The sequence below is a fragment of the Notamacropus eugenii genome, chromosome 6 (assembly GCF_028372415.1).
Source record: "Notamacropus eugenii isolate mMacEug1 chromosome 6, mMacEug1.pri_v2, whole genome shotgun sequence".
In the NCBI taxonomy this organism is placed as follows: domain Eukaryota; kingdom Metazoa; phylum Chordata; class Mammalia; order Diprotodontia; family Macropodidae; genus Notamacropus; species Notamacropus eugenii.
This window is the reverse complement of record NC_092877.1, coordinates 127,171,045-127,197,876: the sequence shown is the minus strand read 5'-3', so window position 1 is coordinate 127,197,876 and position 26,832 is coordinate 127,171,045. Positions and strand designations below refer to the sequence as shown.

The following is a 26,832-nucleotide window of genomic DNA, read 5'->3' as shown; positions in this document are numbered from 1 at the left end:
ACAAAAACTAACATTCTGATGGAGTTGAATATCACTGATGTAGGTGTTCCTCCCATAACACTAATTGTAAGCCATTCTTTCTGCCTTCTTCTCTGTGTACTCCTAGAAACCATCTGAAAATGATCCATCCATAAGGCTATAGACCTTTGTCCAGTTCTGATGCTATAACTTAGATGTTGATGAAGCCTGTAGGCTCTCTTGTGACTTACAGTACATGGTTTTCTATGGATTGCAAAGGTAACAAAATTTAAATCAGGGTATTTCTGTGTTTTCTGTTTTTGTTTTTTTTATTTTTGTTTCTGAACTTTACACATATAAGAACCTAACTATTTTCCATATAGTACCCAGGATAAACATGAACATGGCTACAGCACAGGGCTTATCATCTTCCTATCCATTTTATTCCATCTTTACTTGCCTTGAAGCCCAGATTTGGCCTTCTGATCTTCTGCCTTAATTATTAACTAGGTCCCATTTCAGAATAATTTTCTTCATAACTTTGTTGTTCCCATTCTATTGATCCTCAGTCCAAGGTCTCCTCTAACAATCTGATTCTTCTGGTCCAGGACTCATGATGAGAGAGAAAGGAGTATCCTAAACCTTATTAATTCTGCTTAATTTTAAGTGATCCCTTTCTGTTATTTCATAGTTAACTTTGACTTCTTATTTACTCAATATCCATCACTATCCCAAACAACTTCCCTTTAAGATTTCAACTTCTGTGGTTGGTTGGTTGTTGTCCTTCATCTTCAAAGAGGACCAAAATGACATCACCATAATAAAAAGAAATTTCAGTTTGTCCAACTGTGGCTAATTAGACCAATATGAGCTTGGAATGCTGTACCACAGGTTGGGCACAGATAGTCCATGTGAATATTTGGTGAGGATATCCTAAATTTGCGCATCCTGCATTTACTTTGTGCTGTCTCAATTCTGCTTTGCTCAAAGAGCACAGCACCCTTTCTGATGTGGCACACCATGCTGAGCTGTCCTGTGCCAGTGTCTCCCATGTTGCACAGTCAAATCCAAAGTTCTAGAGAGAGACCTTAAGAGCATCCTTGTATCGCTTCTACTGGCCACCATGTGATTGCCTGCCCCATACAAGTTCTCCATAAAATAGTCTTTTTGGCAAACATACATTTTGCATGTGAACAATGTGGCCAGTCCATCAGAGTTGAACTCTCTGAAGCATAGTTTGAATACTTGGCAGTTCAGCTTGAGCAAGGATTTCAGTGTCCAGTACCTTATCCTGCCAGGTGATCCTCAGAATCTTCCTAAGACAGTTCAAATGGAAGTGATTCAGTTTCCTGGCATTGCACTAGTAGAATGTCCATGTTTCACAAGCATATAACAATGAGGCCAGCAGAATGGCTCTGCAGCAGTTTGGCAGTCAGTCTAATACCTCTTCTCTCCCAAACTTTTCTTTGGAGCCTCCCAAACACTGAGCTGGCTCCAACCTCTATACTTACATATTTAATGACAGCAATAATCATTCCATAGTAGATAATCTGGTCTCCTACTAAAACGGAATATTTTGATCATCTAATGGGAACTATTTAAATTCCATTTCTCTTTTCCTCAAAACATTTCCTTCTGGTATTTTTAAACTTCATTCCTTTCCATATACCTGCGATCAACTTTTGCATCCTTCCAGTATACTACTCTAGTCATTTTCCCCTTATTCATTTTTCATCTTCCCATTTCCATTAGATACTTCCCATATGACTATGAACACACTTAGACCTCTCTGAGGACTGCATTTACAGCGACATTTTAGCAAGATCTTAATGTTTTTATTTTAATTGTCATCTCTCCCTATAAGCATTGCGTCATCTGAAATTTGGTAAGAATGACATCTACGCTCTCACACAAATCATTAATATAAATGTCAAAAAATAATGACTCTACCCAAGATCACCCAAGTATTGAGCAAAAGAACTGCTATTTGTGTCCAGGTACTCTGATTTCTGATCTATTTTTCTTTCCACTTCACTTCATTGCTTATCAGCATTAATAGACACTTGCATCATTAGAGGGAAAAGTAAACAGGCAGTATGCTTTATATTTTAAAATAGACCGCTAGACCTTGATTCAGAAAGACATGGATTCTGTTCCTGCCTCAAATATACATTAATTATATGGTCTTGAGCACATTAGTGAATCTCTCAGATTCATTTTCTTAATCTTCATAATGGGAAAAATAATAACACTGACCTCAACGTTGTTATGAGTCTTAAATAAACAAGGTGCTGAAAGCAATTTGTGAACTTTAAAGTTCTATATATATTCTAGATAACTCTTCTTCCTGTTCTTTTTTATTAGTAACATTAATAATAAAATAATTTTCATTCCTTAAAATCTAAGACTGAGTCCCATCCTGAAAGATAGAGAATGACCTCTATCGAACACAGAAAGGTGAATTCATATATTATTCAATAAGTGTTCATTTATTAATTGTTTACTATATGTCTACTGCTATGCTAATCCCTGGTAGTGTTACTAAGAAAAGGGGGAAAAAAAGCAGCACCAACCCTCAATTAGACAATTACTAAGAGGAAAACATATATACAAAAATGAACGTATAAGAAAAATATAGAATAAATTTACAGTAACTTTAAAGGAAATGGCACTGGCAGTTTGAAGGACAGGAAAATGCCTCCTGCCTTGTTGTAAAAGGTGACTCGAGTTGAATCTTGAAGGAAGTGAAGTATTCTGAAAGTCAGAATAGAGAAGAATATTTCAAGTATGGATATAGCCAATGCAAAGTCACACACTATTATGTGTGAAGAACACTAGGCAGACCAATCTGGTTGTATTGTAGAAGGTGTCTCAGAGAATAATGTATAAGATTATTATAAAAGTAGGTAAAGGTGAGGTATGGAAGAACTCCAAATACCAAAGTTTATGTTTGATGCCAGAGGTAATAGAAAACCGCTGGAGTTTCCTGAGTATGTGGATGAAATGGTGAGACCCACTCTTAAAGAAAATTAACTTGGCAGTCTTGTGGAGGGAGGATGAACTGAAACAGGGAGAGATTTGAGGCAGGGAGACCAAATTAGAGAATATTGTAACACTCTTGGGCAAAGGTATTGAGGTCCTGAGTTAAGGAAGTGGTCATGTCAATGGAGGATTAAGAATTAGAGGCCAATTTACATGTAATCTAATCCAAAGAATCTCATTTTGCAGATGAAAAAAACTGAGGGCATCTAGTAGAATCTGTTCACTTAAAGTCACACAGGAAATAAAGGCAGAGCTGTAAGAAATTTGAATCATGACTCCTGGACCTAAACCTGAAGTCTACCCAGGTATGTGTTTTTTTTTTTTTTTTACAATGGATCCAGATCACGATAGCCACAAACCAGCCAAGCAGATGCTGGGAAGTTTCTTACCCAAATTAAGTCAGTAGGGTGTAAGAAATGAGGAAGAAATGAGTGTAGGATAAATTAAAAAAAAATCTTTGTAACAAGATGACAAATTGCCTTGCTTCTTTTCACTACCATCACAGTGGCTTGGGTTTATTATTAGGTCTGTTATTAGGTCTGGATAGAGGTGTATATTCCCTTTCCACCAGGATATATTTCTCTCCTGCTACCCAAACTATTAGCCTCTGCTGCCTTCTCCTGCGCCATTCCTTCCTCAGATGTTCTTTGCTCATATATTAACACTTTCTGCATCTTTTTTCCCCATGCTATGTGAAAAGTATAATGCCCTCAGTGTTTCTCATTGTGGACTAGAATTATTAATCAGCTTCTTTTCTCCATGTAGCTATCATTGTCATAGACCAAGAATTTTTAAACTGTTGAAAGTGGAACAGGGTAGGCCTTAGGCAAAATTTCAAAATTTTGGCTTCTTCATATGCTGTATTCTACATCTGTTTTCATTTTTGTTTGGGGGGTGCAGGCATGGATCCCCGCTATCCAAAAACAAAGCAGGCTAATCATCCTTGGCCATATAGACCTTCAAGATGCTAACATTTTAGTACTCCCATTTCTCATGCAGGCGCCTTTATTTCCCCTTATCAAAGTAATTAAAATGGAGCCATTGTTGGGGCTGCAGTTGGGGGCCCCTCATCAGGCCAGTTCTACTGCATCCTGCCAGTCACAGTGCCAGACAGCATTGTCCATAGAAGCCTGATTGCTCCAACACTGAATCAGATAGTGACAGGGATCCATGTCCTAGGTGTTAAATTTGAGGTGGTGTAATAATTGCAGCTGATATGTTGGATTTCCATGGCTTCCTAGCTTGTTTCTGAAATATCTCTCAAATCATGCATGTCAGCAACAAAACCATGGTTGGTGCCTCTAAGGACCATGCTGATTTTCAGTACAGGAAGCAAGTCACTGACCAAATGGTAATTGATGAAGAGCTGCTGGGTGATGGATACAGCTGTAGTGCAAAAGCCATCCACTCTTGGTTGACTACAGCCATGAACAACCATTGCTCCAAAATGAACCCACTCTGGAACACCATGGTCATTGGTGGCTATGCTGATGGGGAAAGCTTCCTTGGCTATGTGGACATGCTTGTTGTAGTCTATGAAGCTCCTACACTGGCCACTGGTTATAGTGCCTGTTTGACCCAGCCCTTGATGCTAGAGATTTTGGAGAAGAAGCCAGTTCTAAGCCAGACAGAATAAGGGAGCTGGTGGAGCACTGAATGTGTATGTTGTACTACCGAGATGTTAAATCTTTTAACAAGTTGAAATTGCCACAGTGACTGAGAAAGAAGTTGAAGTGGAGGGACCTCTGTCTTCAGAGACTGACTGGGATGTTCCTCACCTGATAAGTGCCTTTGAGTGATGAGGTTTTATCTTCAACCTCATCTATTGTGCCCTAATTACTTTGGCCTTGTCATTAAGGCCATGTTGGCTGTCCCAGGACTGAGATATGACTTTTTCCTTTTGTAAAAGATTGGTAGGAAATAAATCAATCTGAACCTCCAAAAAAAGAAAGATGTGATCATTTTAGTCATAAACATACAATTATCTTTATCTCTGATCAGTTCTTTATTCTATTCTAAAAAAACTTTTGGAAGTGTTATTATATTTAATTCTTAAATAAAATCACTAAAGGAAAATGTCTACAAAATTTCCATATACTTTTCTGTGAATAAATCTAATCTTATCATACATTATTATTTATTACATAGAAGAAATAATTCTTCCATATGTTCTCTGACCCCAAACTCACAATTTAAACTTCACAATAATAGTAGAGCATGTAATAGACTTGCTTTAAAAAGGGTGGAGAGGACAATTTTCAAAACATTTGCCTAGGATGTTAATTTGGTCAATGACTCTCTGACTTTAAAAGGACTCTCTACCAATTCACCCTCTGTACCAAATGTTCATTCATTCATATCAAGAGTTTCCAGAAAGTCAAATCAAGTGGAACCTTAGGGCCCTTTAGGGGAAAAGGCATACAAGCTCACTAAAACATGGATATACGAAACCCAATTTACTTAATTAAATGACAATGAAAAAATATATATTATGGAGGTATGTGAATATGTCTTGCATGTTAATTCAAATGGTTAAAATCTGTGGCTAAAAATCCGTGGAAAGCATCAGTAGAAAGGAGGTGTCCCGAATCTTTCTCTCATTACAAGTGCACATTACCTCAAGGACTGAAAAGAATAAATGAAGATATTCTTGATGCAAAAAAAGCATGTGATTCAAATCAGAAATGGAACATTTCTGAATTTTAATTTCTGGGATAAAATGATTTGATGTAATTCTGCTGTGGTTGCAACTATTAATTTGTGCTCTCCAATTGCATGCTAAACTATTTTTTGCCAGCTTCAAAAAAGGGAGAGAGGTATTTAGAGTGGTGACTAGGGCAAGGGTGGCAAACCTGCCTCCTCAATGACACATGTAAGCCTCTAGATCCTCAAATGTTGCCCTTGAAATGACTCCAAACTACACAGAACAAATCCTCTTAATAAAACTTGGACTCAATTGAAAGGTCACACCCAAGGACCTAGAAGGTCACATGTGGCCTCCAGGCCACAGGTTCCCTACCCCTGGACTAAAGAATTGACCTTGAAGCTAGGAAGAACTATATTCATATCTTTTTTTATAAAAATGCAGTCATTGGCACCAATCTCAAGTGACTTAACATCTCAATGCTTGGAAAGTTCTTTTAAGACTACACCTTGCAGAGAAGGTGCAGACCTGAAATGACAGGAAAAACACTTAATGGGACGTTCCTGTTATGAATGAAATCATATGGTCAGTCTCCATCCTTCGAGAGAGAGAGAGAGAGAGAGAGAGAGAGAGAGAGAGAGAGAGAGAGAGAGAAAGAGAGAGAGAGAGAGAGAGGTACAATTTCATTGAATTACTTGAGTCATGGTAATTTTATTAAATCCTACGTTATTCTTCTATTAGAACTCAAAACTTCCTAAGTTACAAAAAAGGTATACATATAAAGGTATACATATACTATATATATATATGTGTATATATATATATATATATATATATATATATATATATATACATATGGTATTTTATAGAAGGTGGGATTTTGATTGAGATTTGAAGGAAGCCAAGAAGTAGATTATGAAGAAGGAGAGAATTCCAGGCATGGAGGACAGCTAGGGAAAATGCAGAACTGGGAAATGAAGTATCATATTAAAGGAAAAGCAAGGAAACTAGTGTCATGGGACTACATCTAAAAAAATGCTGAGTGAAGTGTGAATAAAGAATAAAAAAGATTGGAAAGTTTAGAAGTGAGCAGATTATGAAGGGCTTTGAATTCCAAAGAAAGAATTTTATATTTGATCCCAGAAGTCTTAGGAAATGCCTGGAATATATAGACTAGGGAGATGACATGGTCAGACCTGAGAGCACTTTATGATCATTTGAATGGATAATGCAATAGTATGAATTTAGACTTGCAGTAGAGAGACCAACTAGGGGGCTATTATAGCATTTCGGTCCTAACAAAATCCAGAAAGAAATGATAATAAGAGCTTCCATTGCAAATATCTATAAAATACACAAAATATATGAGATAAATGACTCAGTCACATCAAAGGTTTTTATAGATGCTTGTCACCAAGACTGGAATAAATCTCTAATCTGTCAGGAGTCAGAGACAAACAAAGCAGGTCAGAGAAAGGAGAGTCGGGAACGAAACAGAAGTTTAATTTCAAAGTGAGGAAAACCAACCTACAAGCAGGGATGCATGTGCACCCCTAGTGAGGTGGCCTGAAGTCATGTGGGGAGATCTCAGTACTTATATATGTGGCTACACAGTGAGCTGTAACCATAACAATGAGGGATACAACAACAATGCGACAAGTTTAATTCATAGCACTTCATGACTAAAAACAGTTCCGGGATTTTGCTGTGGCTGAGGCATCCAGAAGGTGAGCACAAAGGAGGATTGTTGTTATGCCAAGCTCAGGAGATAGCCTGCCTGCTAGGCTTTAGCTCTGGAAAACAGAGTACCTCCTAATATCTTGATGTTTCCTCCCTTTGGCCAAAGAGAAGGGGTCCAAAAGACCTCCTCTTCTTATGGTCAATAAAGGAGAGGAAGTTAAAAGTCAAGATGTCACAAAAGGCCAGCTGGGCCAGGACTAGATATTGTCTGGGGGTCCTTGAGAGGACCTATGGGAGGACTACGTCCCAGGTATTTTGCTAACCATTGTTTGTTTACAAGCAGAAAAGGGTGGGGTGTAGATTGTAGAGGGAGAAAATGCCAACACAGGCTTGAATCAAGGCCTTGTTAGTTGTGCATATAACAAAAGGGGAGAAGAAAAAAAACTGGGAAAAAACTGATTCATTTGGAGTCTTGGGACAGATGTTTCATCTGATTGTGGCTGCTTTAGGTCTGTACCAAATGAATCTTGAAGCCCCTGGAGGGTTCCATCATCCACTCAGGAGCAGGGGCTTTATTCAGATGACCCAGGAGTCCATGCCCACAAGTTTGGCCATTGTAAGAGTGGTCAGAAGGACCTGGTAGGGGCTCTGAAGCACAATGATTGATTGATCAGTAGGGGCTGGTTTCAGATAAGAAAACTCCTTGCATCAATCCTTGGTTCTGAGTTTCTGATCAGCATAATATAGATCCTTAGTTAAGTGTCTCTACACAACACGTAGAGAGATAATGTGTTTTCTCAGTCACACGGGGCTAGGTTCAAACAATGCAATAGAGTTTTTCATAAATTCATTATCACTGCATAATTACATTAAATCAGGTACAAACCAAACTACTTAGAGGGCTCACAATGCATTAGCTCTGAGAAAGGAGATTAACTTGTCTCCAAGGTAACCAAGAAAGCTTCAACATAAACACTGTAAAACAAAAGACCAAAGCAATACAATAGTTATTACCAAAATTCATCAGCGTCAAGTCTCCTTGTATCCTAGTAACCCATTCTCAGCATCCATCTAACCAGCACATTTTGTCTCCATTGTCTCACTTAGTTATCTGATCCCTAGATATTTTCTTGGAGAATAGGCTTATTCTCAGGACAGGTCTAAAAGGAGCTCTGCTTCTCTGGTACACAATCTTGAGGTTCTTGGATAATTCTGGTCATACTAGCATTTAAATTTGGTTCTCCAATTTTGAAAATTCAGAGAATTTCAGTTTGTATGCCATTGGTTATTTCTGTCCTTACCTAAATTTTATACTTGATATAAGAACCTTTAAAAAAAAGAATTACTTTTCCATTTCTTAGCTAGCACCAGATAGTTGTGGTACTGACCGCCTTACAGTGTAGTTTAAGATCGGATACTGATAAAACTCCTTCCTTTACATTTTTTTTATTAGTTCATTTGCTACTCTTGACTTTCTGTTCTGCATTTTGATTACATTGACCCTGCCTACCCATGAACAATTAATGTTTCTCCAATTATGTAAATCTCCTATAGTTCCTATTTTTTTTTTTTTTGGCAGATGTACCTCCAGGTGTCTTATACTCTCTAGAATTATTTTAAATGGAGTATCTCTTACTATCTCTTCTTGCATTTTTTAAAAAAATTATTTGTTTGTAATATATAGGAATATTGAAGCATCATATTGTCTACAAAAAAGAGTTTTATTACCTCATTCCCTATTTTAATTCTTTCTATTTCTTTTTCAATTTTTATTTCTATGGCTAGGATTTCCAATACTGAATAATCTTAGTGACAGTGGGAGTCCTTATTTCACACTTTATTTTACTAGGAAGGCTTCTAGCTTATCCCCATTACAAATGATGCTTTCTTCTGAAAGGTTTTAGATAAACATGCATTTTTATCAATTTTAAGTGAAAATCCATTTATGTCTGTATTTTCAATTGTTTTTAATAAATTATGTTATTAGTTTTCCTTGTTAAACCATCCCTGTATTCCTGGTATAAATCCCACTTGGTCAAAAAGAATAATCTTTGTAATATATTGTTGTGATCTTTTAACTACTATTTTATTTAGGATTTTTGCAACAATATTTATTGATGACATTAGTCTCTTATTTTCTTTCTCTGTTTTTACTCTTCCTGGTTTCAGTTTATCAGTATAACATTTATTTTCCATAAAAGCAGTCTTATAGGGTCTCTTCTTTGCCTGTAATTGCAAGTAATTTATTTAATACTGGAATTAGTTGATCATTAAATGTTTGATAGAATTCACTTGTAAATACACAGGGTTCTAATGTTTTTTTTTTTTCCTTAGGAAGTTTAATTATGATCTATTCTTCTGCCATGTAAAATTATCAGACAGATACTTTAAAAATGGAAAAAAATAAATTTCATTTTCTTTACCATTAACAGTATAATTTATGTATAAAATCCTTAATCTTTATAAATATTATTAAGAAATCATTAATTAATTAATTAATAATTCTTATTAATAAATAATTAATGCAATTTTGAGAATTTATTACTAAAACATACCCAAAGCCTCAATTTGCATGATAGATAAATTTTGAGAGAGCCAATCATTCAAATATATATGTGGGTGTGTGTGCATCTTAGAGAAAATAGTCTAATCCTGTTACTTTTCTCAATATTTACTGTTCCATTTATTTAGAAAACTTTTCAATTTACATCTTTATCTTATTTCATCTAATAATTTCTCTTTTGAAGGATATCATCTCTATATTATAATTTGACCACACATACAAGTTAAAATTCTTAGATGTTCAAACTTGCTTCCTATTAGAGTAACTCAGATGTTCCAGCATCAATCCATTATTTTATTGATTTAGTATTGTACTTCAAAAATTCTTGATTATAGAAATTTGACACAAAAGGAAAAAAGAGGGACATAGTAATAACAATATCTTAATGGAGGGGAGGGTTCCCTTAAATCTGTTTGATTTTTAGTTATGAGTAATAATGTGACAGACAATCATGAAGTCACATGTTTCAAAAGTAAGGCTCAGGATTAACGAGGTGAGAATTTTTCTTTCAGAAAGGAAATAACACCTACCTAGGTTGTATCTGAGGTCATGCCCAAAACTTTTCCCAGGCACAAACTTCCCCTGTTAGCAGTTCCCAGACTGTAGTGTTTTCTACCATTGGCTTCATGACAGATAACTATCCCTGTAATCAGAACTCAGAACAATAGTAAATTACAATCCCAGGAATTTTTACCTTAAATAGCAAAATTTCATTAACCACAGCTTAAGTCTTCAATATCTTTCCATAAAGAGTTAGGCATGACTGAAAACTACTAAACAACTGACCAGAAGTTATCCTGATAGATCTGAAGTCTACTATAAATATAATTTTTAAAGATTTTAGCAAAACATTTGATAAAGTCCATTTGTAATTCCTGTCTTGATATAAGTGAGCTCAATGAAAAAAAATTGTTGGACAAAAAATGGTTAAATAGCCACCTCCAGCCATCCTGAGGAATATCAGGCCACTTGGACCCATATGACTCAAGAGAAGAAAGTGAGGTTGGTGACCTTACACAGCCCTCGCTCACTCAAATCAAAATCAACTGCAAGTCATGTCATCATCTTGATGTCATGGTCCTTTTTGGGAATGGACGACACACACACACACACACACACACACAAGTTAACATTTCATTAATCCTTCACTTATATATTGAAATTACATTTATTCTGGGGCTTCACACATACAGCAAATACTTGATAGTTGACTCATCATTAATATGTTGAAGCTACAACTTTAAGCTACCTACTACACTTTCATGAAAGTCAAGAATTTGCAAATGAAAATTCACTATTATAATAAATTCATCATCCCCATCATTATCTGTTTTATAATAAAATATCTCATTAAATATTTAGCACTTTTTAAGTATCTGTTTTCATCACATCCTTTTAAAAGCCTGATTCACAATATAATAGCATCCAGATTAAAAAAGTTGTTTTGTCTAACAACAGTTCTGTTACAATGATCTCTGAAATTTCACCATAAAAGAGTATTGGGAAATACAATAATGACAAATAAAATTCAAGTGTCATAACTTACAGCTCTAAATTATCAAATATAAAAATCATTGCTCTTATTACCTTTTACATTTTAAAACCACTTTAGAGTTATTAGGCATGAAATGATTACATTCAATTAACAAAATAATAATATAGACTTCAGTATATGCTAGTCACTGTATTAAGCACTTTACAATCATGATATCCTTTTGATCCTCACAACAATCCTAGGAAGTAGGTACCATTATTATTTTTCTTTTTGCAGATCAGGAAACTGGGGCAAACAGAGATGACATAACTTGCCTAAGATTACACAGCTATTAAGTTTCTGCAACCAGAATGAAGAAGGGGGGACCCACCAATGGCGGAGGCTGCCTTCCCCCCTACCTCCTACTGCCATGTTGGGCACTGGCAGGGGCCCCAGAACCTTCCCAAATAGCAGTGGGGAAGGGACTGCTGAGAGATGGGCCTGTTCTGAAGACACTGCTTGTGGGGGCCTTTGACAGAGGGCACTGGCTGCAGCCTAGGGTTTCGGGTGGCTGGTGCCAGGAGCTTCCCATTGATTGAAGTTCCTGGTGACAGGGTAAAGTTGATGTTGCCCATAGGGTATGACCCCACCCCCATCTACCACACCCTGACAGCTATAGCTTTGTAACTAGGCACTGTTGAGGCTGGGTCCATATGGGAGCTGCTGGGACAGGAGGGCAGGATCACTTGGATGAGGCCCCAGGCTTGCCTACAGGGGTGGGTTCTAGGATGCCCAAGGACATATGTGGTCACTGCTAGTGGGGGCTCCATTGCAGCTATTGAACCCCCAAAACCAGATAGGCCCTGGAGCTTTAAACTGCATGGCTGAAGGGGTAGAATGTAATTCAAGTTTCCTTACACATTGTTTAATACTTTTATTTGGGAATCTAATCTGGGGTGAGAAGGAGAGAGAGAGACAGAGACAGAGAGGGAGAGAGACAGAGAGGAGAGAGAGACAGAGACAGAGAGGAAGAGAGAGAGAGAGAGAGAGAGAGAGAGAGAGAGAGAGAGAGAGAGAGACAAAGAGAGAGAGAGAGAGACAAAGAGAGAGAGAGAGAGACAAAGAGAGAGAGAGAGAGACAAAGAGAGAGACAGAGACAGAGATAGAGAGACAGAGACAGAGAGACAGAGACAGAGACAGACAGAGAGAAACACAGAGAGAGAGACAGACTGACAGAGACAGTGACAGAGAGAGACAGAGAGAGAGAAACAGAGAGAGAGAGACAGACATAGAGACAGACTGACAGAGAGACAGAGAGTGACAGATGGACAAACAGCAGACAAAGAAGGAGTCCAGATTGAAAAATACCCTGCTAAAGCATCTGTCAAAAATGATACCAAGTTTCAGAAGGGATGCTAATCCCGGTAATGAAAAGGAAAAGAGGAATGCTCTTATTAACAATCCCCCAAATTCAGATGGGATTATAATTGAGAGTGCGGCACCAGTGTCAACAAAGGCCACATCCTGCCCTTTTATGAATATCGAGACATTCCCAAAAGGAGTTGTGGAGATATAGACATGGTCTAAATAGCCTCTTCCTTGAGCCACCCCTCTTCTTGCCATCCTCAATATTTTCTGGAGTGTTTTATCTTTTTTCAATATCTCTAAGTTCCTTCTTACTATTTTCATCTTTTTCCACTAGAGTGACCGCCAGCCATGCTGTGGTCTCAAGGAGGGACCCATCATCAGAATGTTGACAATAAGAAGTAGTCAGCTTTATTCTCTAAATAAAGAATAAACTTTGATAAAAAATGAGGCCTTTATCAGAAACACTGGTTGTAAAAATTCTTTAGCAGTTCTCTGTTTCCTCCTAACCTTGGTGTCATTTGCTTTGTTTGTAGAAAAACTTTTCATTTTAATGTAATCAAAGTTATCTATTTTCCATTTCATAATGTTCTCAATCTCTTGTCTGGTCATAAATTATTCCAATATCCATAAATTTGATAGATAAACTCTTCCTTGCTCTCCCAGTTGGCTTATAGTATCATCCTTTACATCTAAATCACATACCCATTTTGATATTATTTTGATATTATAGGTGGGTGAAAATTACTAACAAAATAGGATAAAAACTGAAAAGTCAAGTGAGGCTTAAGAAGTTGTTATTAATTGCAAATCATTTACCTATTATTTTTCTTTCTTCACTCTGGGATTACTTTATTTTCACAAATTTATTTATTTATGTTTAGTTCACAATATTCATTTCCACAGCTTTTGAGTTTAACATTTTTTCCCCCTCTCTCTCCACCCTCTCCAGGACAGCATGCAATCTGATATAGGCTCTTGATATACATTCATATTAAACATATTTTAAAAATATTTAAGCTTTAAAGAAGAATTATAACCAATGGAATGAACTATGAGAAAAAAGAAACAAAACAAAACCAAACAAAAAAGTGAAAGAGAGCAAATAGTATGCTTCCATCTGCATTCAGATTCCATAATTTTTCTCTGAATGTGGATTTTCCATCATGAGCCTTTTGGAGTTTTCTTAGAACCTTGTATTGGTGAGAAGAGCCAAGTCTATCAAAGTTAGTCATCTTACAATGTGGCTGTAACTGTGAACAATGCTCTCCTGGTTCTGCTCCCCTCAGTCAGCATCAGTTCATACAAGTGTTTCCAGGTTTTTCTGAAGTCTGCCTGCTCATCATTTCCTATAGGAGGATAGTATTCTATTACATTGATATACCACAACTTGTTTAACCATGTTGATGGGCATCCTCTGAATTTCCAATGCATGGCCATGAGAAAAAGAATTGCTATAAATATTTTTGATATGTAGGTCCTTTTCCCATTTTTATCATCTCTTTGCGATACAGTCCTAGAAGTGGTATTGCTAGGTCAAAGGGTAGGCACATTTTTATAGCCCTTTAGGAATAGTTCCAAATTGCTCTCCAGAATGGCTGGCTTAGTTCACACCTCCACTAACAATGCATTAGTGTTATACTTATCCCATATCTTCTCCAATATTTATCATTTTCCTGATATGTTATATCAGCCAAACTGATATATGTAATGTGGTACATAAGACTAGATTTAATGTGCATTTCTCTAATCAATAGTGATTTAGAGCACCTTTTCATATGACTATATTAATAGCTTTAATTTCTTCATCAGAAAACTGTTCATATCCTTTGACCATTTATCAGTTGGGGAATGACTTGAATTCTTATAACTTTGACTCAGTTCTCTATGTATTTTAGAAATGAGGCCTTCATCAGAAACACTGTTGCAAAAATTCTTTACCATTTTTTTGTTTCCTCCTAATCTTGGTTTCATTGATGTTGTTTGTAGAAAAAGTTTTCATTTTAATTTATTCAAAGTTATCCATTTTATATTTTGTAATGTTCTCCATCTCTTGTTTGGTCATTAAACTATTCCATTTTCCACAAATCTGAGAGGTTGATTATTTCTTGCTCTGCTAGTTTGCTTATAGTATCAGCTTTTGTAACTAAATTGTGTATCTATTTTATTCTATTTTGATACACAGTGTAAGATATTTGACTATGCCCAATTTCTGACATAATATTTTCCAGTTCTACCAGCAGTTTTGGTCAAATAGCAAGTTCTTAATTCTGAGATTATTTCTAATTTAGTTTTCCTTCATTGCCCTAGAAGAACGAGGTTATTAATCCTGCCAATTACTTTCTAAAACTTTTATAAAATTTAATCCTGGTTTTCCTTAAAATAAATTCTAGGGAACCAAAATGGCAAAGTAAAAAGACACACATATACTAGCTCTTTCCCCACAGCCCATAAAATACCTGTAAAGAAAGACTCAACAAATTCTAGAGCTGCAGAAACCACAGAACAACAGAGTGGAGGAGATTTCCAGCCTAGGGTGACTTGAAAGGCAGATGGGAAACACCTGTCATACCAGATGGGGAGCAGAGACCAGCCCAGTCTGCAGCAGTGTGGCTCTGGGAGGAGGATGTGAGCAGGCTTCATGGATGGAATCCCCAGTCACAATAGCAGCAGTTTGCAGATCCCTCAACCCACAGGCTCCAAAGGTCAGTGAGAGGGTTTTTTCAGCTGGCCGAGAAGGGCCTTCCCATACATAGCTCAGGCCTCAGAGGCCACATCAGGCAGCAGCTGTTTCTAACAGCCCCTACAGCAGCTCTCCTCCATCATTGGATCAAAAACCCCTGGGGGCACTGAGCAGCTGATTCTTACCTCAGCCTTGTGTAGAGGCCCTGCAGCAGCTGATCTTTATCTCACACTGAATGGTGGCCCTGCCCACGCAGCTAATCTGAATCTCAGCCTGCAGTGCTGGTTTGGCAGAACTGGAGGTGAGGTGGTTATGAAGAGGAAACTCTGCTAAGATTCTGGGCACAAAAATCTCTCTCTGCTACCAGACCAGAGTTTACACTTGATTGTACTTGATTGGAGGAACTGAGATCTTACAGATCCCCAGAGTATACCCTACTCTTGACAAAAGACCCAAAAGTCAAGTAACTGGAAAAATGCTCAAAAAAGGGAAAAAAAAATAAGACTATAGAAGGTTACTTTCTTGGTGAACAGATATCTTCTCCCATCCTTTAGGATGAGGAAGAACAATGAGTATCATCAGGAAAAGATATAAAAGTCAAGGCTTCTGTATCCCAAACATGCAAAATAAATATTCAATGATCTCAGGACATGGAAGACCTCAAAAAGCATTTTGAAAATCAAGTTAGAGAGGTGGAGGAAAAGCTGGGAAAAGAAATGAGAGAGACGCAAGAAAAGCATGAAAAGGGGGTCAACACCTTGCTAAAGGAGACCCAAAAAAATGCTGAAGAAAATAACACCTTCAAAAATAGGCTAACTCAATTGGCAAAAGAGGTTCAAAAAGCCAATGAGGAGAAGAATGCCTTAAAAAGCAGAATTAGTCAAATGGAAAAGGAGGTTCAAAAGCTCACTGAAGAAAGTAGTTCTTCAAAAATTAGAATGGAACAGATGGAGGCTAATGACTTTATAAGAAACCAAGAAATCACAAAACAAAACCAAAGAATGAAAAAAATGGGAGAGAATGTGAAATATCTCATTGGAAAAACAACTGACCTGGAAAATAGATGTAGGAGAGACAATTTAAAAATTATGGGACCACCTGAAAGCCATGATCAAAAATAGAGCCTAGACATCATCTTTCATGAAATTATTAAGGAAAACTGCCCTGATATTCTAGAATCAGGGTGCAAAATAAATATTGAAAGAATCCACAGATCACCTCCTGAAAGAGATCCAAGAAAAAAGAAACTGCTAGGAATATTATGGCCAAATTCTAGAGTTCCCAGATCAAGGAGAAAATATTGCAAGCAGCTAGAAAGAAACAATTTGAGTATTGTGGAAATACAATCAGAATAACACAAGATCTAGCAGCTTCTACATTAAGGAATCTAAGGGTGTGGAATATTATGTTCCAGAAGTCAAAGGAACTAGGACTAAAACCAAGAATCACCTACCCAGCAAAACTGACCATAATACTTCAGGGGAAAAAAATAGTCTTTCAATGAAATAGTAAACTGCCCTTTGAGGGATGAATATCCTAGATTATTAAGGGGACACAGAGGAAAATAATGACAAAAAAATATATACATTCCATGATATTAGTAAATGCAAGCAGTAGTCATAAAAATATTTAACTGACTGAAAAACAGCAAAAAAAAGTAGATCAATAAAACAGACTAGATTAAAAAGAGGCAGAAGCAATCAAATTCATTAAGTCAGTATTTGATATATAAAAGAAAAGAAATTCCTGAGGGAAGAATTGTCTTGTGTGTCAAAAACTAGTGTGAAGACTGAAAAGCAATTTGAATGAATTTATGTTGACTAACAGCTTATACCATGCACCACAAAAAATTCAAAATAGATAACTGATCTGGAAATTACATACACATAGACTCATGTATAAAATGTAAATATGCATATCATATCATATTAACTTGTATGTATATAAATCATCAACTTACATGTATTGCATATATGTATATATAATACCTATCTGAAAAAAAGTTTTTATATGCAAAAAGGAAGTGGATAAATTTTCAATGATCTTTTTACCAAATAATTTGATTTCTGGGCACATGATGCAAAGGAAATCAATGACACAAAAAACAGGTGTAATATATCACACAATATTTATGGCAACTCTATGGAAGCAAAGTACTAGAAACAAAACTGGGACCAACTTCAGTAATTACAGAATGACTGGATGAAAAAAAGTCCTCTGGCATATGTTTGCCTATAGTTAATAAACAATTACTTCTGACTATAAATAAAAGGGAATATTATTGTTCAGTAATAAAATCTGAGTATAAGTATTTTAGGGAAATGTGAGAAAATTTCATTGAACTAAAGGAGATTGGAGTAAGCAGAAGAAAAAACAAAAATAATACATACAATGATTATACATCAATGGAAAAGTACTGAAAGGAAACCAAACTCATAATTGCTCTGGAGAACAAATAATGAGAATTTCTCTCTGAGGAGAGAGAGAGAGAGAGAGAGAGAGAGAGAGAGAGAGAGAGAGAGAGAGAGAGAGAGAGAGAGAGAGAGAGAGAGAGAGAGAGAGAGAGAGAGAGAGAGAGAGAGAAAGAGAGAGAGAGAGAGAGAGAGAGAGAGAGAGAGAGAGAGAGAGAGAGAGAGAGAGAGAGAGAGAGAGAATGAACTAGATCAAAAGTTGTACACATTATCAAATAGGGTCATTACATCAGGTATTTTTGCTTAACTATTGGTTTTTTTTTCCCCACAAAGGAGCAATCAGTATTGAAAAGAAATAGGGAAAGAGGGTCATATTCAGGAATGACCATAATATAAATATGAAAATATAAAAAGTTTTTTCATTAAAAATAGATATGAAATATCTATGAAAATAGATATGAAAATGAAACAATAGGAGATCAGTTACCTGAAGAATGATTAAAAACTTTTAAGAATGAATTTGATTCCTTAATTATTAAATTTCCCCCTCCTTTGTGTTCCCTTCAGAATATTTACACCTTGTACCACTTTCTGTGCATGACTTCCCCCTCCCCACCTTTATCAGATGATAAACTCCTTAAAGGCAAGAAATCTGACTGTGTTTTTTATTTGTCTTTTATTTTGTTTTTACCAACAGTGCCCCCTAACTCAGTACTTAGGAAATATAATACTAGTGCATAGAAAGCCTTCATGATATAACAGGAAAGAGGCAGCAAATGCAGTAAAGAGAGCCTGTGGCATGAGATGGATTTGAGTCAAAGGAGAATCCACCAGCATGATATGTGAATAAATGATTTAAAAAATAATTCATTCACATTTTGGCATCCTACCAGAAAGATTCGCAAATTGGCAGCACAGAGAAACAATTAATTTAGCAAAAAATTCACATAGTTTTCCACAGAATGGAGACAATGTGTAGACATGGAATAAGAAGTAAATGTGGAGCCTCACAGGCAATTATCAAAAAGTGTACCTGCAAAAATGATCAGACCTGAAATACACATACCCCACAGGTAATGGCAAACAAAGTAGGATCTTTTGCTGTTTGTGTTTTAGTATAATCAGGTGCCTCTGACTGAATCTTGCCTTTATCAACCAAGAGTCTTTACTAGGAGTAAAGTACAGAAACAAGAGTTTCTTTAACTAGAAACACTATATGTATTTGTATCGCTAATTATTTTAATGTGATTAAAGAAGATCTTCTGCAACCATTAAATGGACCTGGGAAGATCTGTAGGAAGTCCCATACCTTTTGTTAAGTTTCTAATGAGTCAGTGGTCCTCAAGGGTTGTGATAACCTCTGACTCTAAAAAAATGTATAAATACTCTGAGCGTGAGGTTTTACTTACTGACTGGAAGTGTTTATTTGGCCAGAAGAGACTTTGGGAAACCACTAAGTCATCCCCTGGTTTTAAAAACACAGACGTTGTTGCTTCCCTCTCTGGTAACTATGATCAGACAGTTGGATCTCTCTGTTGAGCTATGATGTATGCATTCCTTATATCAGACATTTGGAAGCATGTCTGTTGATTTTTATTTTTCTGTATTTTCTCTGAAGTTCAGGGTGCTGACTTTTTCCCGTGAACTAAGTGAATCATACATGTACCTGATTAAAGTGATTGTTGATCCCTCACTTTATAAATGCAGATCTAAGAATCTGTGGTAGCAGCCCCCACCATGTATGTAAGGGTTCTTCCTTTTGCACTACACTCATAATATGCATAACTATTAGTCTTTGCCAATTTATGAATTCTTCCTAAGTTAACTAATCAACTATACCATTTTATCAGCCCAAGATAATGCTTATCTACAGAAAATACTTACATCTAAAATTGTGAGGAAAAAAACGAATAACAAAAGAAGAGACAGGAAAGAGATTTCTTTTGTATTGTCTTCTTTTCATGACATCTATCTCATTTTCTCCTACACTCGCTCTACTTTTGTTTGTGCTTATTTGACACAATTGTTATAACAAATGTTTCAATAGGCAGATTTTCAAATCTGATCCAGAATACAGAGGTCTAATATTTTAAAGATCTTGACAACTGATATTAATGTTTACAGATTATTAGAGTTGGGAAAGTACTCAGAAGCATTTTAGGTCAATCCATTATCTTAAAAACAATTTTCTCAATTATCTGACAAATGGTCATCTAATCAATTTGAAAACCTGCAATGAAGAGAGTCTTTTGCTTACTGTGGTCTTCCACTTCTGATCACCTCTAATTCTTAGGAAATTTTCACTTAAATCAAGAAAAATAATGGCCCTCTTTTCAGTTCCTGTCAATGAATTGCTCTTGATTCTGCATTCTAGGTTCAAAGAATGAATCAAATAATAAATCAAAATCTATTAATAACCTTCGGACTAGATATGGGGGAAAATGAGTACAAAGAACAAAACAATGCCAACTTTCAAGGAACTTACATTGTAATGAGGAAACATAAAGTACATACATAAATATATTTGATTATAAATTTACAACATAAATATAAAATTAATATCAACAAATATATTTAAATAATTAAATACAAAGTAGTTTGTGATAGGGCATTAGCATTTGGGATGTTCTGGAAGGATTTCCAAAAAAATAGTGATTATTGAGCTTTGTCTTAAAGGAACAGGGCAACTCTTTGAGATGGAAGCAAGAAGATAGGGCATAACAGCCTTATGAGACAAATAGATAATGGGAGATGGTATGTGAGAAAGAGAGAAAGTGAAATCAATTTGGCTGTGTGGAATGGAAATAATGTCTGATGAAGTTTGAAAGACAGGTTGGTGTCAGGTTATTTAGGGCTTTAAAAGCTAAACAGAGGATTTTGTACTTAACAGTCATGGTAATAAAAGCCACCAGACATAATTGAGTAAGGTAGTGATCTGGTCAAATCTGTGGTTAAGGAAAATTACTTTGGCAGCAGGGTGTAGATATCGTGAAGGGGAGGAAAGATGAGGTTGTTAGACCAGTTGAAAGTCTGCAGCAGTAATGTAGGTGAGAAGTGATATGACACTGAATTGGCAATGTGAATAGAGAGAAGGGGTCAAATGGAAAAGTGGTAGAGGTGAAAAAAGAGATTTAAAAACTCAGATATGTTGGGCTAGGGGGACTGAGGAGTCTAGGATAATGCCAAGATTATCAACTGGAAGGATAATGGTGCCTTTTACAGAAACATGTAAGTTGGGAAGATGGGTGGGTTTGGTGGGGGGGAAAGTTTAGTTTTGGACATACTGACTTTAAGATGTCTCCAGGACATCATTTTGAAATGTAATTGATGATAGAGGACTGAAGTGTGTGTGTGTGTGTGTGTGTGTGTGTGCCCATGTGTACAGGCATGTATTTTCAGGTTTTCTGAGAAGCATTTTAGGTATTATGATTAACTGATAGCTTCTCTTATTGTTAAAAAATAATTATTACTTCTATTTGGAAACAGTTTGTTATAATGGGAACTGTGATACTTCAGTATGGTACAAATGGTTCCTCAAATGGTACAAATCTGAGGCTATTTAGATCTCAGCCTGTTTGACTCTTGTGTCTTTCTACTTTCTAAAACTAAACCCAATACCCCAAAGCTCAAAATTACATTTTACTCTGAGAAAACCTTGATCAAGTAGAGAGCTGGCCACTGATTATGGCACAGCTAGAAAATCTCTTTTTGGATTAAAATCATTCTGACTAATAGAATCTAATGATTCTTGTAGTCATTTTAATATCAGTAGGAAGGAACAAGGGATATTTGGGCTGGAGAAGAGAATACTTAGAGCAAATTTGATATGTATTTTTATGCACTTGAAGGTTGTCATGAGGAAAAGGGATTAGACTATCATCTCTATTCAGAAAGCATTTGTTTGTATATGTATACACATAAATGTATATGTTGTACATGTGGTGCTGGAATTGTGTTTGTCCTTCATTGCCAAAGAAGACCACAGAGACATGATGCTATGACTTGCACTTGACTTTGTTTTGAGGGAGGGAGGGCTGGCAAAATCACCAGTCTCACTTCTCCTCCAGAGCCATCTGAATCCAGTGAGCAGATATTCATCAGGATTACTGGAGATGACCCAGGATGCACTGAGAAACCTTGGCCCCCTTCAGGCACTCATTTATTTTTTTTTTTTTTTTTTTTAATTAATTTTTTTATTTTTTTTAATGTTTAACAATCACTGCCATACAATTGCGATTTTATCCCTCCCCACCCACCCCCCACTACCTCCCTCCCTCCCCACGACTGCATACAATTCTGTATAGATTCTACATATACTTTCCTATTGAGTATATTTTCACTATAGTCATGCTATGTAGTCAGACTAAGATAAATGAAAGAATCCGTATAACAAATCAGAACATGATACACAAACAGATACACATACACAAACATGATCTGCTACATTATGTGAGTGACTTCCATATTTCTCTCTCTGAGTGTGGAAGGCTTTTTGCCTTGAGGTCCACCATTGGGATTTTTTTTTTTTTTCAGAAGTTCTTGTGTTATTACAAAAATCTAAGTCTACCAGAAAAAACTCTCACACACTGTGGTTGTTGCTGTGCATAAAGTTCTCCTGGTTCTGCTCCTTTCACTCAGCATCAGGTCATATAAGTCCTTCCAGGCCTCTCTGAAGTCTTCTTGTTCATCATTTCTTATGGCACAATAGTACTCCATTACATTCATATACCATAATTTATTCAGCCATTCCCCAATTGATGGACATCCCCTTGACTTCCAGTTTTTGGCAACTACAAAGAGTGCTGCTATAAATATTTTTGTACATGTGGGACCCTTTCCCATTTTTATGATCTCTTGGGGATATAGTCCTAGTAGCGATATTGCTGGGTCAAAGGGTATGCACATTTTTGTAGCCCTTTGGGCATAGTTCCAAATTGCTCTCCAGAATGGTTGGATGCGCTCACAGCTCCACCAACAATGAATTAGTGTTCCAACTCTCCCACATCCTCTCCAGCATTTATCATTTTCTTGTTCTGTCATGTTTGCCAATCTTATAGGTGTGATGTGGTACCTCAGAGTTGTTTTGATTTGCATCTCTCTAACCAATAGTGATTTAGAGCATTTTTTCATATGATTATAGATAGCTTTAATTTCTTCCTCTGAAAATTGCCTGTTCATATCCTTTGACCATTTATCAATTGGGGAATGACTTGTATGATTATACATTTGGGTCAGTTCTCTATATATTCTAGAAATGAGGCCTTTATCCCCGAGCTTAGCTGTAAAAATTTTTTCCCAATTTACTACATCCCTCCGGATTTTGGTTGCATTGGGTTTGGTTGTGCAAAAACTTCTCAGTTTAATGTACTCAAAGTTATCCATTTTGCATTTCATAATGCATTCTATCTCTTCTTTAGTAAAGAATTCTTCCCTTCTCCATAGATCTGATAAATACACTATTCCTTGCTTCTCCAGTTTATTCATGGTATCAATCTTTATACCTAAATCATGTACCCATTTGGACTTTATTCTTGTGTACGGTGTCAGGTATGGGTCTATGCCTAATTTCCGCCACACTGTTATCCAGTTTTCCCAGCAATTTTTGTCAAACAATGAGTTCTTATCCCAGAAGCTGGGGTCCTTGGGTTTATCAAACAGAAGGTTGCTATATTCCTTGCCTACTGCATCTTGAGTGCCAAGTCTATTCCACTTGTCTACCTCTCTGTTTCTTAGCCAATACCAAGTGGTTTTGATAATTGCTGCTTTATAGTACAGTTTAAGGTCTGGTAGCGCTAGGCCACCTTCCCAAGCATTTCTTTTCATTAGTCCCTTTGATATTCTGGACCTTTTGTTTTTCCAAATGAATTTTGATATTATTTTATCCAGCTCTAGAAAGTAATTGTCTGATAGTTTAATTGGTATGGCACTAAATAAGTATATTAATTTGGGTAGAATTGTCATTTTTATTATATTAGCACGGCCTACCCATGAGCAACTAATGTTTTTCCACTTACTTAAATCTGAGTTTATTTGTGCAAAAAGTGTCTTGTAATTGTGTTCATATAGTCCCTGGGTTTGTTTTGGCAGGTAGACTCCTAAGTATTTTATACTGTCTACCCTAACTTTAAATGGGATTTCTCTTTCTATCTCTTGCTGTTGAACTTTGTTGCTAACATATAGGAATGCAGAGGATTTGTGTGGGTTTATTTTGTACCCTGCAACTTTGCCAAAGTTGTTTATTAATTCAAGTAATTTTTTACTTGAATCTCTGGGATTCTCTAGGTAAATCATCATATCATCTGCAAAGAGTGATAACTTAGTTTCTTCTTTGGCTATTCTAATTCCTTGAATATCTTTATCTTGTCTAATTGCTACAGCTAACATTTCTAGTACCATATTGAATAATAGTGGTGATAATGGACAACCTTGTTTCACCCCTGATCTTATTGGGAATGCATCTAGCTTATCCCCATTGCATATAATGCTTGCTGAAGGTTTTAGATAGATACTGCTTATTATTTTATGGAAAGTTCCCTTTATTCCTACGTTCTCCAATGTTTTTAGTAGGAATGGATGTTGTATTTTGTCAAAAGCTTTTTCTGCATCTATTGAGATAATCATGTGGTTTTTGTTAGCTTTGTTGTTGATGTGGTCGATAATGCTAATAGTTTTCCTAATATTGAACCAGCCCTGTAGTCCTGGTATGAATCCTACCTGATCATAATGTATTAATCTCGTGATTAGATGCTGTATTCGTTTTGCTAAAATCTTATTTAAAATTTTTGCATCTATATTCATTAGGGAAATTGGTCTATAATTTTCTTTCTCTGTTTTGTCTCTTCCTGGTTTGGGTATCAAAACCATATTTGTATCATAGAAAGAATTTGGGAGGACTCCTTCTTCCCCAATTTTCAAGAATAGTGTATGTAGTATTGGAATTAACTGTTCTTTAAATGTTTGATAGAATTCACTTGTGAATCCATCTGGCCCTGGAGATTTTTTCCTAGGGAGTTCATTGATGGCTTGTTCAATTTCTTTTTCTGAGATGGGGTTGTTTAAGTATTCAACTTCCTCTTCTGTTAATCTGGGCAATTTGTATTTTTTAAAATATTCATCCATCTCGTTTAGATTATCGAATTTGTGGGCATAAAGTTGGGCAAAGTAGTTTCTAATTATTGTTTTAATTTCCTCCTCATTGGAGGTGAGTTCACCCCTTTCATTTTTAATGTTAGTAATTTGGTTTTCTTCTTTCTTTTTTTTGATCAGATTAACCAAAGGTTTATCAATTTTATTAGTTTTTTCATAAAACCAACTATTGGTTTTATTTATTAATTCAATAGTTTTCTTTATTTCAATTTTATTAATCTCTCCTTTGGTTTTCAGTATTTCTAATTTGGTATTTACTTGGGGATTTTCAATTTGTTCTTTTTCTAGCTTTTTCAACTGCAAGCCTAAGTCATTGATCTCCTCTTTCTCTATTTTATTTATGTAAGCATTCAGAGATATAAAACTTCCCCTAATAACTGCTTTTGCAGTGTCCCATAAGTTTTGGTACGTTGTCTCACTATTGTCATTCTCTTGAATGAAGTTGTTGATTGTTTCTATGATTTCTTCTTTAACCCAATTCTTCTTTAGAATTAGATTATTTAGTTTCCAATTGATTTTTGGTTTCTCTTTCCATGGCCTTTTATTACATGTAATTTTTAATGCATTATGATCTGAAAAGGATGCATTGATTATCTCTACCTTTCTGCACTGGATTGTGAGATTTTTATGTCCTAGTACATGGTCAATTTTTGTAAATGTTCCATGTACCGCTGAGAAAAAGGTATATTCCTTTCTATTCCCATTTAATTTTCTCCAAAGATCTATCATATCTATCTTATCCAGAGTTTTATTTACCTCCTTAACCTCTTTCTTGTTTATTTTAAGGTTGGATTTATCTAGTTCAGAGAGGGGGAGGTTGAGGTCCCCCACTAGTATAGTTTTGCTATCAATTTCTTCCTTCAACTCCCCCAACCTCTCCTCTAAGAATCTGGATGCTATACCACTTGGAGCATACATGTTTAGTAATGATATTGCTTCATTGTCTATGGTGCCTTTTAGTAGGATATAGTTTCCATCCTTATCCCTTTTGATTAGATCTATTTCTGCTTTTGCTTTGTCTGAGATTAGGATTGCTACTCCTGCCTTTCTTACATGAGCTGAAGCACAATATATTCTGCTCCATCCTTTGACCTTTATCCTATGTGTATCCCCCCATTTCAAATGTGTTTCTTGTAAGCAGCATATTGTTGGATTATGGCTTTTAATCCATTCTGCTATCCGTCTCCGTTTTATGGGAGAGTTCATCCCATTCACATTCACAGTTATGATTACAATCTGTGTATTTCCCTCCACCCTCTTTCCCACCATTTGTGCTTTTAACTCTCCCGTCTCCCTTCCCCTCCTCAATAGTATTCACTTTTCTCCCCCTCCTCCTGCAGCCTTCCCCTCCTTCTTTTAGCCCCCCTCCCTTTTAGTCCCCTTTACTCTTATTGCTTCTTTCCTCCCTTTTAGCCACCCTCCCCTTTCTTCCCCCTTCCCCTCCTACTACCTATAGAGCTAGTTAGGATTATCTGCTTAAGGTTATTGTTCCCTCCTTTGAACAAATCAGATGAGAGTACCTCTCAAACAATGCTCATCTCCCTCCCCTCCTTCCCTCTACTATGGTTTTGTACTTCTTCCTGTGATATAATTTGCCATTTTCTGCTTCCCCCTTTCCACACCTCCTATTACATTCCCTTCTCATACTTAAATCATATTTTTGCCATGACATCATTTACTTTATGCCCGTTCCCTCTACATATATCCCTTTTATCATAATAGCTGCACAGTTCTCAAGATTAACTGGTATCATCTTCCCTTACAGGGAGGTAAACAGATTGCCCTAATTGAGTTGCAAGTTTTTGTTTTTGTTTTTTCCCCTCTGTTTACCTTTTTATGATTCTCTGGAGACCTGCATTTGAAGAT

General features: G+C 36.2%; 1 long non-coding RNA gene and 1 pseudogene across 1 annotated transcript in view; both read left to right on the top strand.

The window, feature by feature from the left end:
• LOC140511791 (uncharacterized) overlaps positions 1-26,832 on the top strand; it is a 170,417-nt gene that overhangs the window by 81,953 nt on the left and 61,632 nt on the right. The window contains exon 2 of the long non-coding RNA XR_011969671.1: positions 3,187-3,305. This is a non-coding gene — a long non-coding RNA (uncharacterized lncRNA). The remainder of the gene's footprint in view (positions 1-3,186; positions 3,306-26,832) is intronic.
• On the top strand, positions 4,032-4,944 carry LOC140510817 (proteasome subunit beta type-4 pseudogene; annotated as a pseudogene).